The 6053-nt window shown below is 40.2% G+C and overlaps 1 pseudogene; it reads left to right on the forward strand.

The window, feature by feature from the left end:
• The first annotated feature begins 551 nt into the window (after positions 1-551).
• LOC115837128 lies at positions 552-678 on the forward strand (annotated as a pseudogene).
• Positions 679-6053: the final 5375 nt, after the last annotated feature.

Consider the following 6053-nt stretch of genomic DNA (forward strand, 5'->3'; position numbering starts at 1 on the left):
AACATGAGTTAATTACTTCCCAAATCTTTCAGTTTTTTCATTGTAGTATTGCCAAAAACCATTCTGGCTATATATATTTTTAAAAGAAGCCATTTGCGTGTCCTTTTGTGGTAGAATATAAATTTGGTTAAAATTGGATGACATTTACTTTACTTATCTTCATAGTATGATGAATTTTTCATGTGTGGAATGTGTGGGCTGATAATTTTTTAGGAAACAACACTCCGCTAGAGAGCGTACAATCTTAGAATTCATCTACTTCATTCTCCTCCTGGTACTCTACTTTCTTCTATAACGTCCCAGCCGAGCTGAGGTCTGAGCTATGCTGCTCAAGGCTGTCCCATATGAATACAGATGCAGAGACCCTGTAAGGGTAACGGAGGAAACTGTGAACCCAGGGGAAGAAGATAAACTTGTGGACATATGTGCAAGGAGCAATTTTAAGTACATTGCACTAACCAACGCATGATCTGTAACTCCTTTGTTAAGGAAAAGAATGTATATCTGTGTCAAACTTCCATTTCAGAAAGCAGAGGTCAAAATAATGAGTCCTGGGGAATTCAAACTTGTGTTAAGAAAATGTGTCCCAGTGTGCAATGGCTGCAAATAGCAGCTTCCTTGGTAGTGTATGCAGCCTGTTTGTTGTATGGGTTGCTCTAAAGGACCTTAGAGAGTCCTTTCAGATGGATGTTCATGTTTCTGACCTTGCACTACCCCAGTGTAGGCTCCAAACAGGCAGCGAGGTGCCTTTGGAAAGCCCCAGGGCACTGTGGCCAGGGTTCACATTGGCCAAGTTATCATGTTCATCCGCACCAAGCTGCAGAACAAGGAGCATGTGATTGAGGCCCTGTGAAGGGCCAAGTTCAAGTTTCCTGGCCGCCAGAAGATCCACATCTCAAAGAAGCGGGGCTTCACCAAGTTCAATGCCAATGAATTTGAAGACATGGTGGCTGAGAAGCAGCTCATCCCAGATGGCTGTGGTGTCAAGTACCTTCCCAGTCGTGGCCCTCTGGACAAGTGGCGGGCCCTGCACTCATGAGGGCTTTCACTGTGCTTCCCCCTCTTAATACTCACCAACAAATTCTACTTCCTGTCCACCTAAAAAAAAAAAAAAAAAGAAAAAGAATGCTTTAACTTTAATTACCCCTCTCTCTTATGTACGTTTAGTCTGTTATTTTAGTTTTATCCTGATTCCCTCACATAAACATTATTAGTATATTAAAAAAAAGAAAAGAAAAGAAAAGAAAATGTGTAGAGTCGGGCACGATGGCTCACGCCTGTAATCCCAGCACTTTGGGAGGCTGAGGTGGGCGGATCACAAGGTCAAGAGATTGAGACCATCCTGGCCAATATGGTGAAACCCCATCTCTACTAAAAATACAAAAATTAGCCGGACGTGGTGGTGCATGCCTGTAATCCCAGCTACTCAGGAGGCTGAGGCAGGAGAATTGATTGAACCTGGGAGGCGGAGATGCAGTGAGCCAAGATCATGCCACTACACTCCAGCCTGGGCGACAGAGTGAGACTCCGTCTCAAAAACAACAACAACAACAAACCCAAAAACAAACAAACAAAAAACAAACATACAAAAAAGAAGATATGTAGAAAACTTAGGGCTGAAGGAGAAGACAAACATGTTGGATCCAGGAAAAAGATCCAAAAGACACAGTTTAGGCTGGGAAGGGACAGGGATGGGAGTTATAGAATGAGAGTGAAGTGATTCAGCTAGACCAGCCCCCAGCGTGTCATCTGTCAGAGGAGCAGAAGGCCATTCAGGAGAATGTGCAATTCTGGGGGCTCCACTCCCTAAAATGTCACTGCACTTGCTTGCTTATGTTGCAAAATTTTCAGCAGGAAACATTTTCCATGACATGAGATAAAGAATGTAAAATCAAAGTGTGGAATTGATTGTCCTGTTAGTCAAATGTTTTATGAAACTATTTTAGACCACTGTTATCTCTTTCACCTGGCTTACAGTAACAACCTCCTAACTGGTTCCCTAACTGGCATGAATGATTTTATTGGAGAATATTTATTCATATTTTCCCTAATAAACCCTTTAACTTTCCTCCAGTTGCCCTTAAGATTGAGTTCAAGCCCTTGGCACGGCTGACAGCAGTCAGTGAGATATGGCTCTGGTCTCCTAATCCAATCCCATCTTTTTCCTCTGCCCCCTCCTTCACCAACTTCTTTCAGTTTTTTGAACAGGAAACCCTTTGTTTTTTACTCCTTTACATCAGTTACTCCCTTAAAAACTCTTCCTCATTCCCTACCGTGCCCTATTTTAGGTTTCAGCTCAGAGTAATTTTCTCCAGGAGGTTTCCTGCTGGCCTCCCCAGTGGGAGTTAGTGGTGGTCAAAGCATGCTGTTCTCATCATAGCCCGTACAGCGCTGTATTGCAAAAGCCATTTTAGTTGTCTACGTCTTCTGCTAGGTTGGGGGTTTCTTGGTCTTTCTTGTTTACCATTGTATCCCCGCAGCTAGCATAGTTCTAGCCTGGATTAGGTGCTCAATGAGAACCTGATGAATGGCCAGACAGATGAATGAAAGAAGGTTTTCCTTTTCTGACAAGAGAGGGTGGTGAATGGAATAGTTGGAAAAAAATGTAGTGGCTAAAAATAAAGCAAACAAACTTTTTCTTACCTTTGGCCAGCTATATTTTTCTTAAAATAGGGAAAAAACCAAAACAAAACACTGAGAAAAATGTTTGCTGATTGGTTAGTTTTAAATTTTGCCACCAATGAAATCTTACTGCTATGTGCCTGTTGCTTCTGTTTTCTTTTCTATTAATATGATGGGCTTTTTTTTTTCACAAAAGAATTTATTATAAAAGAACATTATTTCAAGGTATCACTGTATAGAACCTGCCATTTGTAAATGGTAACATTCGGTGAATTATAATCACTTAATCTCCAGAGTAGATAATATACATATATATTGAAACCTAGAGGCCTGGGGTTTGGTCTTCTTTGTATCATTATCTGTGTTACTAGCATTAGGACATTAAACTTTCTATATTTAATTGCATCATCTTTAAGTAAATGCATCATCTTTAAAATGAATTGATGCCTTTTCTGATATCTCATATGTGAAGATATAATGAAATGACTCATATAACGATACTGTAAGCTACTCTGTAAAACGTAGGTACCAAGAAGTGTGATAGGAAGGGTAATGGCCCAGAAGCTAGGTTGCCAGTAGCTAGTACCATTCATACTGATAATTATCTACTTTTTCTCTATTGTCCTCTTATCAAACAAAATAAAACATAAGATAAAAAGGTTATGCAGAATGTTGTTTTGAGATTCCTTTTAGACTTTATCTTTTTAAATTATTATTATTATACTTTAAGTTTTGGGATAGCTGTGCAGAACGTGCAGGTTTGTTAGATAGGCATACACATGCCATGGTGGTTTGATGCACCCATCAACCCGTCACCTACATTAGGTATTTCTCCTAATGCTATCCCTCCCCTAGCTCCCTGCCCTGTGACAGGCCCTGGTGTGTGATGTTCCCCTCCCTGTGTCCATGTGTTCTCATTGTTCAACTCCCACTTATGAGTGAGAACATGCAGTGTTTGGTTTTCTGTTCTTGTGTTAGTTTGCTGAGAATGATGGTTTCCAGCTTCATCCATGTCCCTGCAAAGGACATTAATTCATCCTTTTTTATGACTGCATAGTATTCCACGGTATATATGTTCCACATTTTCTTTATGCAGTCTATCACTGATAAGCATTTGTGCTGGTTCCAAGTCTTTGCTATTGTGAACAGTGCTGCAATAAACATAAATGCGCATGTGTCTTTACAGTAGAATGATTTATAATCCTTTGGGTATGTGCCCGGTAATGGGATTGCTGGGTCAAATGGTATTTCTGGTTCTAGATCCTTGGGGAATCGCCACGCTGTCTTCCACAATGGTTGAACTAATTTACACTCCTATCAACAGTGTAAAAGCATTCCTATTTCTCCACACCCTCTCCAGCATCTGTTGTTTCCTGACTTTTTAATGATCACCATTCTAACTGGCATGAGATGGTATCTCATTATGGTTTTGATCTGCATTTCTCTAATGACCAGTGATGACAGCCTATATCATTCTAGGAAATGAAATGAGTACTATATTCTGTACATAATCCTATTACATTTCTTAAAGAATTTATTGCCATTTAATCTGTCCTTGCGTTTCATGAGTTGCTGCAGTTCAGTGGCTTTTGTAGGGAATTTGTCTCCCTTCTTTTTCTATCCCAGTTATTTTGTGATTTTTTCCAGATGTGCATGTTCTCCGTTGATATATCTATACATTGTCTTAGAAAGTTTAAAATCTACCCAGGAACCTATACTAGCTACAAGCTCTTTGAGTGTCCCTTCACAGCTATACAAGATGTTTTTAGTAATTGTGTTCTGTAGAGCTCAGCAGCTGTTATGTTACCCGAGCATTTTTTCTTCTTTCTTGGCTTTTAAGTTGATGTTTGGAAGTCTATTCCCAAGTGCTCAGCCTAAAGGAGAGATAGTTTTCTGTTCCCCCTGCTAATGCTAAACACACAAATAAACAAAACAGAACAAAACAAAATTCCAATTAAACAGTCTGGGAGATTCTAGTTGAATGGTGGATATTAGCATCTTTCAAAGCTAGACCACCTGTGTCTAGACAATTTGTGGCTTTCTATTCTTATGTAATACAAGGAATAGATGTCTGGCAAAACAAAAAAGAATTTAGAAAGCAGGGATGAAACATGATTCCTTTTCAGGGAGGAAAATCACTTCATTCAAGTACCAGCTTAGTTTCATTGCTGCATTTGAACCTCCAAGGAGAGAAATGTGGAGCAGTTGATCCACAGTTGTACCTTCCATTGTTGGTTTATTAAATGGGCTCTTTTGTGCGTGTGTGCAGTTCCATTCAGACGGTTAATCACTACTTGGAGTATTCTTAGCTTTCTACAAATTGACAAACATAGTTGTAGGGAAATCTATGTGGAAATTCTGTTTTTCAAAGGTTTGGCAGTTTCTCTTTAACGAGTCCTCAGGGTATCTCAGGTTTCACTAATTTGTGTTTAATTAGATTGGAAAAATTCGGGCAGTAAGCGACAAGAACCTTCTGCCCCGGAAGTTGGAGAAAACCATCACTCAGGCACTCAACAAAACCCCTTCCAAATACATGATGTAATACATTCACTCCAGAACAGGGTATGAGTCCTAAAGGATGATTCAGACATAGAAACAAAAGTTGCTGTTAGAAGGTAAAAAGAATTATCAGTGGATGTGTTTTTGCTTGCTGCTTTGACATTGCTGTGGCAGGCAAGAGCAAAGGAAGAAATGATGCCCTGAGCTGATGAAAACAAATTCCAGAAGCATTTATGACCAAGTTGTGGTTAGAGGAACAGAATGAAACATAATTTTTCAAAGTTTCCAGAAGGGCTTGTGCATGCTGAAACATAACCAGAAACAATATAACATGCTACAGGAGGAATCAGTGATAAAAGTGACATTCCCCACATAGACCTAGTTATTTACAAAGAGCTATAAGAATGAAGGGCTCTGAAGCCTTTAAGATGAACAATGTTGTTACAGGAAAGGGGTCCTGATTCAGACCCCCAGAGAGGTTCTTGGATGTTGTGTAAGAAAGAATTCAGGGAGAGCCCATAGAGTAAAGTGAAAGCAAGTTTATTAAGAAAGTAGAAGAATAAAAGAATGGCTACTCCATAGAAAGGACAGCCCCGAGGCCTGCTGGGTGCCCATTTTTATGGTTATTTCTGGGTGATATGATAAACAAGGGGTGGATTATTCATGCCTCCCCTTTTTAGACCATATAGGGTAACTTCCTGTCATTGCCATGGCATTTGTAAACTGTCATGGCACTGGTGGGAACGTAGCAGTGAGGACGACCAGAGGTCACTCTCGTGGCCATCTTGGTTTTGGTGGGTTTTGGCTGGCTTCTTTACTGCAAACTGTTTTATCAGCAACATCTTTATGACCTATATCTTGTGCCAACCTCCTATCTCATCCTATGACTTAGAATGCCTTAACCTTCTGGGAATGCAGCCCAGTAGGCCTCA

This window comes from Nomascus leucogenys, chromosome 10 (genome assembly GCF_006542625.1).
Source record: "Nomascus leucogenys isolate Asia chromosome 10, Asia_NLE_v1, whole genome shotgun sequence".
NCBI lineage: Eukaryota > Metazoa > Chordata > Mammalia > Primates > Hylobatidae > Nomascus > Nomascus leucogenys.